This window comes from Lissotriton helveticus, chromosome 6 (genome assembly GCF_964261635.1).
Source record: "Lissotriton helveticus chromosome 6, aLisHel1.1, whole genome shotgun sequence".
Lineage (NCBI taxonomy): Eukaryota > Metazoa > Chordata > Amphibia > Caudata > Salamandridae > Lissotriton > Lissotriton helveticus.
The window spans coordinates 394635851-394652758 of NC_136067.1; positions in this window are offsets into that span (position 1 = coordinate 394635851).

Sequence of the window (16908 nt, forward strand, 5' to 3'; positions counted from 1 at the left end):
TATCTAGTGGGAAAACCAAGCACCTCCAATATCTCAATAGGAGGGGGTTTGGGAGGGGTGCCCTTGGGTTTGGAGGGGTGTGGAATTGGGAGTAGTGGTCTTATGTTTGCGAAGTGGGTTGGGATGTGATGTGGAAGGGGTGGATTTGCATTTGGTAGGGGTGGGTTGGAATGTGGAAGGGGTGGGTTGGGGTGTGGAAGGGGTGGGTTGGGGTGTGGCAGGGGTGGGTTGGCATTTGTTAGGGTTGGGTTGGGTTGGGTTGTGGACCGGGTTGTTTGGGATGTCAAAGGGGTGGGGTAGGGTGTGTGAGGGGGAGATTGGCATTTGCTAGAGGTGGGTTGGGGTTTGGAAGGGGTTAGGGAAAGGGTAACAAGAACATCTATGTAAAATGGTTTTGGTGTTTGGGAGGGAGTTGGGTTTGGGAGGTAGGGAGAATGAATGTGACTGATATGCATGTGTCTGTTGTGGGTCTGGGCTATGTCATGCACGGTTAGGTGGGTCTTGATTACTAGGTGTCTGTTGTGCACTTGAGTGTAAGCGTCTGTGTTTTTTAGGTATGTATTCCAAGGTAGGTGTTTCTGTAGAAGGGTATGCTGTGGAGGTGCTGTCTGTGGTTGTGGTGCATGTGGAGCTGGAAGTAGAGGTGGTGGTGCATACGGGTGTGATGGTGAGTTTGTTGTCTGTGGGTGTGCTGAGGTGGGGGTGCATACAGGTGTGGTGGTGGGTGTGGTATCTATGGGTGTGGCAGTAGGGCTAGCATCTGTGGGTGTGGTGGTGGGTGCAGTATCTGTGGCTGTGCTGGTGGTGGGGTGGTGCATTTGTGTGTGGTGGTAACTGCAATCTCTGTGGATGCATGTGGGTGTGATGCTGGGTGCGGTATCTTTTTTGTAATGGTAGTGGGGGTGGTGTCTGTCTGTTTGGATTTGCACAGTGTTTTTATGGTGTTTGTGTTTCTGTGTGGGTGTGCTACGTGTGTCTGTGTGAGTGGATGCATGAAAAGGTGTGAGTGTGCTTGGGACAGATCTGGAAATAGAGAAGATATGTGAGGGATAAGGAATGGTTGTGAGGATGCAGCCAGTGAGGAGGATAGACCTTGAAAATACCTTTGTAGGTCAGACATAGCACTATGAAAGTCTTCCAGGTAGGCAACCATTTGTTGTAATTTGCAGCCAAGTCCCTGGATGGCATTCAGTAGTGTAGTCTGGCCAACAGAGATGTTTCTGAGGAGGTCAATAGCATCCTCACTCAGAACATCCAGTGGGACAGGGGAATTGGGTGAGGTGCATGGAGCAGAGGAGGTGCCACCCCTTTTAGCGGGGCAGGTTTGGCCAACTTGGGGAGGAGCAGGAGGGAGGGTGGAGATGGTACTCTGAGTGGGATACAGTAGGGTCTACTACCATTTGAGAGTGCTCATTGTTGGAAGCCTCCGAAGAAGATGTTGAGTCGCTGGTTGCCTCAATTGCCCTACCCTCACCCTCAGTGCCACTGGGTCCCTTGGTCTCTGTGGTGTCAACACCAGAACCACATTGCACAGCTGCTTCCCCACAACTTTAGCCAATGTCTCCTCCGCCTGCTCCTGATGATGCTGAAATGACATTTACAATAGTTTTATTGAATCTCTGTAAACAGAACTGATCATGAACTTTGATTACTTCAAGTCACCAAAGTATGTCAACATAAATTAATTCTGCACTGAAGTTGCTTAGCAATGTATCACATACTTTGTAGATACCTATGCTGTTGAATATAGTCAGAAACAAATATTTGGGTGTATTGACAAATGACTTCCACAACATAAATAAATACATAACCCTTGAAACTTCTAATACACTACAGAACAGAGCAAAACACATTTTTACATTTCACTTATTAATACTTCTAGTGATTTGAAGTTTGTTGTAGCTTAAAATTGATTCACTAAATATGCTGGCTTTCACTGTATTAAAAAATGTATGGAACACAACAGTAATTATAACATACACTAATTCATATATAATACTTACTTCAAAGATTCACATATAAATCAAAATATGCAACATATTTCACCTTGATGCATTTCAACAGTCGCCTAATGAGTCAAGAGTTTGGCCTGATTTTGAGGTTTCCTTATGTGCTACTCCTACATACATGTGATGGAACATTTCATCTTCCAAAATCCCTTTAAGCTTGCCATTTATCTCCATCATAACTTTATTACCTGGACATGATAAAGGACAGTGAGAAATGGTTTAGGGTTAGTGTCACTCGGTGACCAATGAGTACACATTCCTGTCTGTGATTCAACAAAAAATGTTTGTCAAAAAACAGACTGGCTTACATAAACATATTTGAAGGAGTAAGAAATCATGCTAATCACCTTGGGTTTCTGCTCTCCGAGCGCACAGCTTCACTAACTGTGCACGTAGGCAGTGCTTCTGCCTTTCACTGCCACTGACCACGGTTCGAGACCCTGTGCCTCGCCCTCGGACTGCTCCACTTTTCCAGCTGGTTTTTCTCTGCTCTACTCTAGCCTGTCATTTATTTTTACTGACATTCTTTATTTCTTTAGTCTATTTCTTTGCTTTATTTCTTTACATTATTTCTTTACTTAATCTTACTTCAATTTTGCTTTGCTTTCTTACCCCGCTTTCAGCCTTCTTCTGCAGTTTTCCCGCCGCTGCGGCTCCCGCGGCCCCATCTGCACCCGCCTCCCACGACCCCTAATTATACGGTGGCCTCTGTGTGGTCATGCTGCGGGTGGACCACGGCGTGCCAAATGCAAGCCCCTCTGTGCCTATCTGCGACCCGCCCGCGACCAGCAACAGGAAGCCTGGTCCTCCAACCCACCCATGCTACAGCTCCTCGGCTCCATACGCACTCAATGTTGGCAAGAACAACAACTGCAAGCTCTCCTCACCTCTCAACACCCACAGACCGTTCACTTGCCAGCACTGCCGCCACTCCATTACCTTCCCTGAGAACTAGGACCCTCCTCCACCCTTCAGCAACAACTCCATCGCACCTCAAACCCCGCAATGCATAACCCTCAACGTCCGCTCCCTCCACAGACACGCCGCAGAAATCTGGGACCTCCTCGACAGCACCACCCCTAATGTCCCCTTCCTTACTGAAACCTCGATGACACGGCCTCTGGACCGGACATTACGATCGCCATCCCTGAAGGCTACAAGATTACCCAGAACGACCACCCAAACTACCCCGGGGGAGGCATTGCCATCGCTCACAAGGCCAACCTCCATCTAAGCACCTACACCAATGGGCCCACAGACCTGATGGATCACCTCAATTTTAAGATATAGACCAACCTGTCCACCAGCCTCTGAGGCACCCTCATCTACAGACCCCCCGACCCTGCGTACCTTCCTCCGACTCCATCACGGACATCATCGTCCCACAAGCCATCACTCCATCGACTACACCTTGCTTGGAAACCTCAACTTCCAGCTCGACTACAGTCAAGACCTCCGCTTCTCCTCCCTCCATGACAACCTCCACAACATAGGACTAGAACCAACACACTCAGCAGGACAAACCCTCGACCCCATCTTCACAGCAGAAAGCTCAATTACCTTCAGCCACATCTCCGAACTCTCATTGACAGACCACTGTTGTGTCCACTTCAACTTCAAGACAAACATCTCCCGCTCACCAGCTCAAGCACAGGAATTGGAACAAGATCTACGAGGAACAGCTCGCCACCTCCCTCAGCAGCTCTGCTCCCACGGCCACAGATGATGACCCCTCCACTGCCGCCCATACCCTACACAATTGGATCACAGACTTCGTCAACACCATCACCCTCGTCAAGAAAACTTCCAACCCAGTTGGTTCCCCACCGAACGCCGAGAATCTAGACAAACCAGCAGATGCCTCGAAATGCTATGAAGGAACTCCAAAACCTCAGCCGACCTCGACAACTTCAAAGCAGTCACCACTCCCACCACAAACTCATCAGGTACTAAAGGAAGAAAGCACTCCAGGACAGAATCTCCACCCACACACACAACAGCAAGGAACTCTATAGAATCATTAAAGAGTTCACCAAAGACAACTGCGAAATGACCAACATCCCACCCTCCCAGGACGTCTGTGACAGACTCAGCCCCTTCTTCCATCACAAAATCAAGATCATCTATGACAACTTCGATGACAACAACCTTCACAAGGAACCCACACCCACCACTCTCTGCACCATGTAGTCGACACTGGACAGCTGGACCGCCCGCAGCATCGAAGATATCCTAAAGACTATGGTCCCCTGCCCCCACTTCAACTACCACAGAGCTGCAGACATCATCGCCCCCAGCTTTAATGAGTCATAAACTGCTCCTTAAAGATCGGCTCCTTCCCCGACCACTGGAAACATGCCGTAATCAACCCCTCCTGATAAAACCCTCGGCGGACCCCATCGACCTCAGGAAATTCAGGAAATTCAGACCGATCTCCTTACTCCTGTATCCAGCGAAAGTCATGGAAATAGCTGTCAACAGTCAACTTGCCTCCTTCATAGAAGACAAAAACATCTTCAACTCCTCCCAATCAAGCTTCAGGAAGAATCACAGCACCGAAACCGCCCTTCTCACTGTCATCTGTGGCAGTGAGAAGGGCGGTCCTCTCCCTCCTCGACAGAGGAGAAACTGTGGCCCTCATCCTCCTGGACCTCTCCACTGCCTTTGCCACAGTGTCACACCGCACCCTAGCCTGCACACTCAACGAAGCAGGAATCTGGAACAATGCCCTTGACTGGATCCGCTCATTCCTTTCTGGTAGAACGCAGCGGGTCAGACTCCCTCCGTTTGTTCTCGGAACCCACACCAACCACCTGCGGAGTCCCCTAAGCATCCTACATCAGTCCCACCACGTTCAACGTCTACATGGCCCGCTCGCATCCATTATCAGATCACACAGACTTAATCTCTAATCGAACGCAGATGACACCCAACTCATCCTCTCCCTATCCATTGAATCCAATCCAACTTCTCCAAACACAACATTGAAGAAGAAATGGAAGCAGTCACCAGGTGGATGAAGAACAGCTGCCTACAAGTCAACACATACAAAACTGATGTACTCATCATGGACCCACACCCCGAAGCCTGGAACTACACGTCAACCCTACCCCATGATCAACGCATACAACCTCGGAATCATCCTGGACTCCAAACTCAAAATGGACAGCCAGATCAACCCTGTCACCTCTTCATGCTACCACACCCTCCGCCTACTCCAAAAGACCTTCAACAGGATTCTACTCAAACACAGGAAAACAGTCACTCACACCCTCATCAATAGCAGACTGGACTACAGCAGAGCACTCTACTCCGGGATCAACAAGAACCTTACCCGCAAACTTCAGAACATCCAGACACCACCGCCAGAATAGTCCTCAACCTACTGCACCACTGTCACATCAGTCAACACCTACGGACACTACACTGGCTCCCCATCAAGAAGAGAATCACCTTCAAGCTACTCACCCATGCTCACAAGGCCCGCCAGAACAACTCTCGTTCCACGCACCCCAAAGATCCTTCTGCTCAGCTTAGCTCTCTCTTGCGATAGTACATGCATCAAGAAGACCAGAACAGGCGGACGCTCCTTCTCCCTCCTCGTGGCCAAGGCATGGAACACCCTCCCTCTCTACCTCCAACAGACACCAAAACTCTCCAAGTTCTTGAAGGACCTCAAAACCTGGCTCTTCGACGAATCACCATGAACATCCAGCTGCGCTCTCCCTCCTCAGTTCCTTGAGACCCTTCCGAGTGAGTAGGTGCACTTTACAAACAACTGATTGATTGGTTGACTAACATGCATGAAACAGTATTTCTGATGCTAAACACAATTTGGAAATGCCTTTTGTCCAAAATGTAGCTATTAATACTGATGTTACTACTTTATTTTGGATCACATGCTCACTCTTGGTACATTCACTGCATCATGAGTGCCTAGCATGCTATGCCATATGTAATAGGGCTACCATTAAATCACCCACAGTGGTGAATGAGCATCACACCTGACACAATAAACACTATTGACCTGTCTGGTACAACTGTCCCTCATGACATCAAACAATATGATGGATATGTGGAGTTTGGGCAGTCATGTGTCTGCTCAGAACAGTCCATTGGTTGTGAATAGGAATCAGGTGGGATCCTTTCCAACAAGTTAATAGACAAAGCACATTGTGCAAAGCTTACACCTTCAAGAACTCTTCTTGTGCATTTTACATGACTCACCCTTAATATTGATATTAAAAAACCTGACTGTAACAAAAAAATAGTCCTGCAACATGTGAAACTGTGACAAGAACTTCTCCCCTGTTGCTGCTGTCGGGCACTCAACTGCCCATCATTCTCCGGATAGGCACCAGCAAGAATGTGGGAAACTATGGCAGTCAGGGTGTGGTGCACGCGCCACCCACATTGGGAGGACTGCCCGAGCTGGTCTTTCGCTGACTTTCGGGTCTGGTGTTGTAGGTCCTTCTACCTCTGGTGGCAATGGATGCTGTGCCACTTGTGGACTCCCAGAGTCGACAACTTCCTGGCGATGGCGTTCTATCTGTCTCACTTCTGATGGGCATTGACCTGTATGTATGCAAGAAATTACAATTATTTTGTGACTTTTTGTTTGTCTATATTGATGTAGCAATGTTTTTTCTAAATCTATCACTAGCAGAACTCATACGTTAGCATACAACATGTGTATTGGCACATGCTGACAAAAGGACAAAAGCAATATCTTAATACACACTTTTGTAGCGATCTGTTCCCTACCTCCATCCCATGTCATGGTCTAAATTCACTGATACAGTCCTGTGACATCATCTCACCCAGGGGGCTCCTATATATATTCTGTGCTGTGACCTACATCTGATCAGTGCAAAATATTGTGAGCTACTGAAGGCTAAACATATATACTTATTGCACAGAAAATAGTGGCCACTGTGAGGAAAGGTCCTGCAATTGGGACATGACACACTTTGAAATGGGAGTAAAATGAAATGAAGTGTTAGCTCAACAAGTCAGGTAACTCTCCCTTTCAGCTGTCTTCCATTTAAAAGCGTTCAGGGGTATATTTTTAAGTGCACCTCAAAATATGACCTGGAAAAGATATATGTTTATAACAGATGTACCTCAGTTCTGCAGTTGTTTGTCCCTGTCACTCAGCCCCAGCCTGGCGCATTTTTCTGACTGAGCACTGTTCATTGTCAGGCTGTTTTATCTATCGCCTGATGATCATGATGTTGCATAAACACAACCTTCCTTTAAGTTGTACATGCAAAACAGACATTTTGTCCATCTAATAAATGACCTCAATGCTATGTGCTACTCTGAAGAGGTCTGGGAGCTACTGGTAGCTCCTATACATTGGTTTGGAGCGTCCTGATTTCGGTTGCATGATTTGTGGAACCATACACAAAGCTAATATCATTTGTATTTTGTTTTTACAGAAAATATTTGATGTACAGTTGTAAAGAGTATATAATGTGTTTTCTAATTTCCATGATGTGTTTTCAACGTAGCACAGGTAATCCAAACATATACACAGATGTATCTCTCCATACACACCAATTAGAATCGAGGGTGTTAAACACACAACACATACTAATGGTGTTATTATTTAACACTGTAAAGTGCTCAGAAATCCCCAACGTCATTGTCCTATGTAAGGAACAAAATATACGATAGTTCACATCACTAGCTACACTTCACTCAGGAACTCAAAGGAACATAGTAGCCTGTGTTAATGGAAATTTGAAAACAGTTAGACAGATTCCCATATATATTTCAGACATGTACCTGTTCCTCAGGTGAGCGAAAGAGCTGGCCATACAGGGAGAGAAACTCCTGTACCAGCAATCCCAGCTACTCTGGCGAGAAGGCATTATCCCTCTCACCTGCTCATCCTGGCATCCTTGCGCCCAGCAAAAGTGGAGCAGGTATTGATGGCAGTAGTGTTTGTAGGTAAGTGAGCTTTCTTTTTCAACCGTCACGTACATATACGCGATCATCAGCATAGAGGGTCACTGCCATTGGGCTTCGTACATTACTTTAACCAACTTTATCCTCTCGCTGTATTCGTAGTGGAGTTTACCGACAAGTGCATGGTGAACTTCCGCCGCGCCCAACTGATTCCAAATGTCCTATCGGTGAGATTAGGCACCCCCCATTTTTGAAGTTCAAAATACTCTGTGTATGACTGTTATGTGTGTCACCATCACTTAAAATGGTGGAGAGTTTGTTTATGTATTCACATTTGCATGGACACTTCTTCTTTTAAAAATAAACATTTAAGTGTGCTGGAAGGCAATATTAACAAGGTGTTGTTTTTACACTTCCATTGCCGCTATTTTTAGAGGAATTCTTTTTTTTTTAAATGTGTGAATTATACATTTGAAATGTATGATTTAAAAAAAAATCAAATTTTTATTTTACATAAGGCTATAAATGTAATTAGGGAAGAATAAAGGACAGAAATCATATTTTGGATTACAATATGCAGTTAAGCCATTTATATTTCGTAGAACTACATGAATATATTGCTGTGGAAAATTGATAGCACGCATATTACCTTAGTGGCTCACCATGCCAGAGAACAGGTCTATCGGAATCCGAAATACTTCCATTCAATCAACGTGCAAGTTGTCTGCTTACCGTAATTCTACATCACAAGCATATGTACATGTTTCCCCAGCTCTGCCCATCATTCCTTTGTACTACGTAACAGTTCCATAACCCCGCAAATGTCACAACTTGGACCTGAGAGGGCCTGGCTTGTTGGTCAGTACAATCTTCCATAATATTGTTCGGGGAATTTCTAGTTGAATAATCTGAAATTATGTTACATTTTTTGGCACTTTTTTTGTCTTACATCTAGGAGACTCAGCTTATCCCAACCGACCATGGTTGTTGACACTGCTGAGAAATCCATAAACACCAGGGAACGTCTGCTTCAATGAGGTCCATGGAAGAACACAGAGTTCAGTGGAGTGGGCTATCGAGCTCCTATGGGCAAGAGGTTGTTGTCTGGGACAGAACTGGCAGAGCCCTCTTCTACTCACCAGAAAAGTTATGCAAAATCATTATGGCCTGAATTACTGTGTCATAATCACTAAAGCCTTTGTTGGCTTTAAGTATAATATTACTTTAAATTAACAACACCCTAGCAATTCACTGATAAAACAATGGTTAAAGTCAGGTTATAGTTAGGCTTGATTAAAGGATCTGTTTTTGTTTAAAAATCCTAATGATTCACTGAAAAAAACAAAGGTTAAAATAATGTTATAATTAGGTGAATATTTCAGTGACATTACCATTTGGATCTAAAAAAAAACAGAAATTCACTAGTTAGAGTTAGCAGAGCCAACTATAATTTGCACCCTCATCATGCACTGCGAATGACCTCACATATTACATCACTCATGACAAGTGCTATGACATCATTTATGACATCACTGATGACATCTCATTAGTCATCATTGATGACACCACTGATGACATAAATAATAACACCATAGTCACATGCAGAATAGAGTTACTAAGTGTGCAGATGTGGGTTGCTAGCATGAAAATAGCATGCACCATGGGTACAAGTGTAAGGGATCAGATGTACGACCTGCAAAATAGCGCCTCGCAAATTGTGACTCATTTGCAAATCACAATTTGCGAGGCGCTATTTGGCATGTACAACAGTGTGTTTAACACTTCCGGAAATTCCCACTATCCGAAGATTGGAGTGATTTTCTAAATCCTCCAGTTTGTTCTCGAGGGCATGCTTGCTTTTAACTGCCGCTTTGGCCTCGCCCATTATGATGACCATCGGTCCTCTAAGGCAAAGATCCTGCTTTCCGCCTCTTGCAATCTAACTGGAAAGGATGACATTGTGCCTTCAATTGTCTTTAGACGTTGATGAATAGAGGCAAGTTCGACTTTCTGGGTCCTTTTTAGCTCACGGATTTCTTCCAGGATCAGATTTAACATATCCTTGATACTCATCTGAAGTTGATCGATTGGTTCCGGATCGAAGCTGGGGATAACATTAACAGGGCCTATAGTTGAAGAGGAGCATCCTGGAATTGAGGATCCAGTCTCTTGGAGGGGGGCCTGAGCCTGGGTCTGAGGCTGTGAGTTGACTTGTGGAGTCATAATTGTACTAGGGGGACTAGGTCTAATTGTAGTTGGATCAAGAACGTCTGCATTTTCTAAAAACTCCACTGATTCTAAATGTCCCGCGGGTCTCTCTTCCTGATTAAGCGGCGGAATTAAAGCTGCTAACCCAGTCTGATCAGGTGTTTGGCCCAGATGTAGCTCAGTTGCTGTGGAGAGAGCGTCTTTCGAATTTATTTGCATATCAAACAAACTTGAGAGAGTCAGATCTGCGGCAGTTGTAATTGATCGAGCTGAAGGGGAAATGGGATCCTTAGAGAGTTTCAGGGCGGAACTTGGACCAGGAAAAGGAGACTGCAAGGTACCCCTTTTCACAAATAGCGCAAATTGTTTTGCCTCTTTTGCCTCCTTCATTCCTTTCACCTTTTTGGGTCCCTCCGACCTTACAGTGGGTTTACTCCTTTATTAAACAAAAAGTCATCCCACAGTTTGAAGGTAATCTCACTATCACCAGGGCCCATTGTGTTCCTGCCCGCCCTTTTCCAAATTCCACTTTACCACGGGCGATTGTGTTAAATTTTGCAGATATTCGTGTAAAAGAGAAGATATGGTCCAAGTCCACCCAGCAGAGACAATTTCCAGTAAATGAGACTGTGAAATGTAGCATTTTTTCCGATATGACGGCCGCTGGATAATACAACGTCTTCTTGTTATCTTTCTTTCCGGCAGGCTCGATTATGGCAATTGGGCTGGATTGGCTATCATTTGATGACGCGGACACGTTTGAGGGTGGCTGCATTTCTTGGACACTATCTTGCTCTAGCTGTCTATGCTATAACCTAATCTTGGTAATTTTAAACTTTTTAAAAAATCGACTTTTATGATTGTGTGTCCACTTTACCTGACATGATTAACAGGGTGATTCCGTGCCGGTTTCCCTTCCACGGTCCACAGCGGGCTCTATCCCGTTTCCGTGGAGGGAAGAGGCAACTTCCGGGCGGCAGTTAGCGGTCTAGCTTCAGACCGGGCCTCATTATAAAAGGGACATGAAAACGGTAGCGCGCAGCGGACGCATTTGAGGGTGGCTGCATTTCTTGGACACTATCTTACGCTAGCTGCCTATGCTATACCCTATTCTTGGTGATTTTAAACTTTTTTAAAAAAATCGACTTTCATGAATGTGTGTTCACTTTACCTGACCTGATTAACAGTGTGATTCTGTGCTGGTTTCCCTTCCCTGGTCCACCGCAGGCTCTATCCCGTTTGCGTGGAGGAAAGAGGCAAATTCCAGGTGGCAGTTAGCGGTCTAGCTTCAGACCGGGCCTCATTATAAAAGGGGCATGAAAACCGTAGCGTGTAGCGGGCGCGCCGACGGCGCGCCAAAGGCAAGCCCATCTGCGCCCATCCGCGTCATACCGCCGCCAGGAGCCAGGGACCCTGGTTGTTCCTCTACAGAGTACACCCCCCACGCACCTCTATCCTACACCAGACGGGAACTGATGAACTTACACATCAAACTACCTAACAGCTGTAAGACAGAACCTTGGCCATGCCCCGAAGGACCTTGGCCATGCCCCGAAAGACCTTTCTCATGCCGAGGCTGCCATTTTCAAACAAATTGTGACCAAGGCAGTTGCTCCCACGACCTTCACACAAAGACCCCCCATAGAGTATGGGGAAATATACTGTGTAATATCAGGTCCTTACCAAAACACTCAACCGAGGTTTGGGACCTTATATCCTCTATTCAGCCTATGATTAGCTTTTTCACTGAAACCTGGATGAAACCCCACTCGGCCCCGCTATAACTCTGGGCATTCCGGAAGGATATAAAATGATCAGATTAGACAGGCCCTTAAAAACTGGGGGGGCCTAGCTATTGTACATAAAGTATAAATGTCTCTGTTGTAGACCAACGCTGCGACGCAGCGATAGAGATGCTGATTTTTAGAATTGACGTGCCCCAGCAGGATAGTTGGAAAGGGGCTCTAGACTATCGTCCTCCAGGACCCCTCTTAGACTTCCCCCTTAAACTGGTAGAATGTCTTGCTCCCCACGTGAAAGAGGGAAGCAACTTTCTACTATTAGGAGACTTTAATGCCATTTTAACCCTGACGTCCAGACTTTTCTGACGGACCTATCTCTCTTAGGTCTATGTCAGCTCAATGAGGGGCCGACCCACATAGCAGGCCACACGCTGGATATTCTTTTTTCCAACTCTTCTAAGATTAAGTGTAAAACCCCCCAACAACTCACTTGGTCAGATCATTCTGTCATCGAATTTGACATTCAGTACCTTAATAAACTGAAAATTCATACCCAAACTACACCGCATCTACGGAGACAATGGCAGAAGGTATCTGCAGATAGCTTTCAAAGCAGATTTAAGAAAACGCAATTTCTCAAATCAAATCACATTGAGGGAGCATTATCAAAATTTAACACAGCAGTGACTACAACCATTGACCATCTTGCGCCGCTCGAACCCTCTTTGAGCCGTCTCAATCGTCCGCAAGCTGCCTGGTTCACTCCTCTGCTACGCAATCAGAAACAACTATGTAGGAAGCATGAAAAAGGTTGGTGCACATCACTCAATGGGACGGATAGGTGAAAAATACTGTACCTCCATGATTAGCTACCATAAAAACATAAGAGTAGCATGTAAAATGCATCTCCTGTCTCAACTGACGCAGGCAGGCAACTCCTCAAAAACACTATAACAAATTCTCCATTCGTTCACCAATCCAGAAGCTTGTGAAAGCCCGGAGACCTCATCCCAGGAATTGAGTGATAATATTTCCACACTCTTTACCCAGAGGTTCAAACACATATATAAGAAAATAATTGCAGACGACAACCCACCACGGATCCCTATGACTCTGAACAATTTGGACGTGATTAATCAGAACAAACTAGAGTGCTTTCTTCCTATCACTTTAGCAGAAACTAAAATCTTGATCCAGAGAATAAAATCTGGATCCCCTATGGATCTCATCCCAGCTAAGCTGATTCCATCTTTGGAGAATCAGTTGTCCCCCGTGACACAGTCCGTCAACAACCTCTCCCTCTTAGAGGGACACGTCCCACTGGAATGGAAACTTGCCCAGGTCAGACCCATTTGCAAGAAATCCAATATCCCATGGACGGATCTCTCCAACCTCCGTCCCATCTCGCTTCCCCCTTTCTGGAGCAAAATAATGGAGAAACATGTGAACACCCATCTGTCTAACTACGTCAAACTATCTGGATGTCTAGATCATTCCCAGTCTGGGATTAGGCCCAAATACAGTACAGAATCTGCGTTACTTACAGTAACTGATAACATCAGAATGACCCTAGGTAAGGGTCATTCGGCGATTCTGGTGCTGTTGGACCTCCCCGCAGCATACAACACGATCTCCCATAGTGTTTTGCTCAGAAGACTGGAAGAAGCTGGATTAAGTGGCTCAGCTCTGGCATGGATGAAGAGCTTTTTGACGGATATATTCCAAACTGTCAAACTAGGCTCATATCAGTCGAAGCCCTACTCTTTTTAACATCTATGTTGCTCCCTTGGCCAACCTCATGAGGATGTATGGGTTCATCCCCATCTCCTATGCGGATGATACTCAGCTTCTCTTTCCCATCGATGAATTTTCATCTCATGTTCAACTGGCTTTTTCTAATGGAATGAGGGCCATCTCGCACTGGATGCGGAGTAACTTTCTCCAGTGCAATGTAGATAAAACAGAGGTCATGCTTATGGGAGAAGCACCCCTCCTATGTACACCGGACTGGTAGCCAATAGATCTGGGACCTCCCCCCTGCCCAAACTCTCGGTTAAAAATCTGGGGATTCGCCTCGATCGCGACCTCCACATGAAAGATCACGTCAGCCTAACTGCTGGTTCCTGCTTCCATGTTAATGGCATGTTACGCCGAGTTTTCCCCCTCCTCCCAGATTCCAGAAGAAAAACCATAGCTAATGATGCCCTCCTCAACAGATTACAGGTGGTGCAAAACACGGCGGCCCGACTGGTTCTTAATGCCCTACCTCGAACCTCCTCCCTTCCTCTCCTTAGGGATCTGCACGGGCTCCCTATCCGCCAACGTAATTCAGTTCAAAACATGCTGTATCACCCACAAGGCGTTGGTCAATCTAGGTCCCTCATATCTCACTGAGAAATTTATGCCCTACGTATCCCCCAGTTCCCTACGCTCAGGTGCTAAACACCTTTTGGTGGTACCACAAATTAGAAAGGCCAGACAGGGTGGAAAATCTCTCTCCTATGGTGGCTCTCTTCTATGGAATGAACTACCGCTACACCTGAGACAATGCGATGAACATCTGCAGTTCAGAAAAATGCTCAAGACATTCCTATTCTGCTGTGACTGATCAGTGTCCTCCCCTCTCTGAATATATAGCCATCCTCTCACAGTTCCGCTAAAGCGCAGAGATACCCCTCCGGGGGTCCATTCTAGCACTATACAAATAGTAGATGTTGTAGTCTCAATGTGCATGCCTGCTTGCCAGTACATATTCATTGTTTATGAACAACACAACTGTGGCTGACCAAGGTTTTGCACTTAAGTTTCAGTATCGGATAGTCAGTATGACACTGTGCACACAAACATCCGGAGGTAGCCACAAAAACACTCCACTGTCAAGACAGATACCAAATCCTATGAGAAAGGATGGTGCACCAGAATTAGCAGTCCAAGGAAGCCGTCGTATTTTCAAAAAAGTCCTTTATTATTTTCAATCTTTAAAAAGGCCTCAGCCAACGCGTTTCGTTCCCATATGAACTTCTTCAGGGCTAGAAGGTAACTTGGAGACACATAAGGCAGCCAAGCGAGATATATAGGTCGAAACCTCCACGTTATCGATAAGTCAGATTCTTAAGATGAATAGATGAGACGTGTTAAGTAGGGTTTCTAACGCCAATAGGCGTCACCGGGCAGGAGTCTTCACGGTCCAGACATGAGAGAACCACAAACGTGATTGTATATCAGTATAAGCAAGGCGATGAACCAAAATTCGTTGGTATGTCAGATGCTAGACCATTAAATAGTATCAGAACTATTTGAAATCAAAAAAATAGCCATAGAGTTCTGAAAACCGAGCATACACAGAAACTGGGGGTAGAAACTGCAATTGAGTACAATAACCGTGGTATAGGGCATATATAAACCTGTACCACCAGTAATAATCTCCCCATATGGGTTCGTATTTTCCCTAGGTCCTGAGTCCGTGTCTCCAAACCCGCCGCTTGGCTGCCTTGTGTCTCCAAGTTACTTTTTAAAGAGGCCTTTTTAAAGATTGAAAATAATAAAGGACATATTCATTGTTTGTTTTTCTTTCTTCTTTTTGCACCTTTGCTGGGGGGGATCAGGGGCTAAATCATCTGATGTAATTACATGACACCCAGGTTAGAGGGGGGGGTGGAAATGTGGTTGGTGTGGCTGGAGGGGGAGGCTCCACATTTCAGGGGGGTGGGTCACACCGGGTGGGTGGGGGGTTTAAAGAGCTAAAAAATGAAGTCCTTTTCTTGTTCGCGGATTCCATTCAGGCCATTGAGTCTATTCAGCTCCTATACTTTAGTTCTGCAAGCGTGATCCTTGCTGGGAAATTCAAGGGGCTTAAAGCTGATTTAGATATTAACCATGGCTGGTAAAGAACTGCTGAAAGTGGTATCTTTTAATGTTAACGGTCTTAATAACAGAAAGAAAATGCGTGCAATCGAATAGTGGATCAAATCAGAAAACTCGGCAGTGATTTTGTTGCAAGAGACTCATATTCCAGCTGTGAAATTGCCCGAATTTTCAATGCTTAGATCGTTGGCCCGCCTATAGGGGATTTTATTCATCTTCAGCCTCTCACAGAGGAACAGCAATCTTTCTAAGCAAAAAACTTCAAGCAGAGGTTGTCATTTTTGATAAGGATCCACAGGGGCGTTGGTGTTGGGTTACTTGTTCCCTTAGGCAAAGTAAGAGACCATTAACGTTTGTTATTATGTATTCTCAGGTAGAGGATAATCATAGGCCCTATGAGGATCTCTTTCAGCCCTTAATTCATGTTCCTGGGGAATTGGTTGTGGCGGGCGATTTCAATATCTTAATGAACCCCAAAATAGATTCATCAGTGAAGGGTAAAAAGCAGCCGAAACCTAAATCTTTCAGAACCTTTCAACATTATGAGGCAGCCGTGGATCTTCATGATCCCTGGCGCATGGCTTTTCCTACTAAAATCGCATATACCTGCTGGTCAGGCAGATTTTGTTCTTCGTCGCGTATTGATTTTTTTTTTTTGGTTTCACGTATTTTGAGTTTTTGTCAGCAAAGATTTCTCCATAATGGATTCTCTGATCATGCCTTGCTGGTTCTTGAGCTATCTTTAGGTAATTGTCCTAGGTCTCCTCAAAGGTGGTTGCTGAATAAACAATATTTAAATGAACATGATTGGGTCAACTCTATGGGGGTTGAGATAAGCGAATTTGTATCACGTAATATTGCGTCTGCGCCTCTGAGTGTGGTATGGGACGCACTAAAGGCCTTTGTTCATGGATTAAACATTGGCAAAGTTGCTGTAACAGTTAAAAAGGTTAAAGAAGATAATAGAATTTTGGAGCAGAAGATCCAAAGTGTCTTACTCCACTGTTTTTAGTTATCCCTCCCTCTGGAATCAGCGGCAGTTGGACCAGTCTAAGCGTGCACTCAGTGCCAATTATTATACCCAGAGTGATGCCTCATTTCAGTAACATCGACAAAAAGTCTATGAGGAAAGTAAATTTACTGGTAGGTTTTTAGCTTGGCAGGCCAGGGAA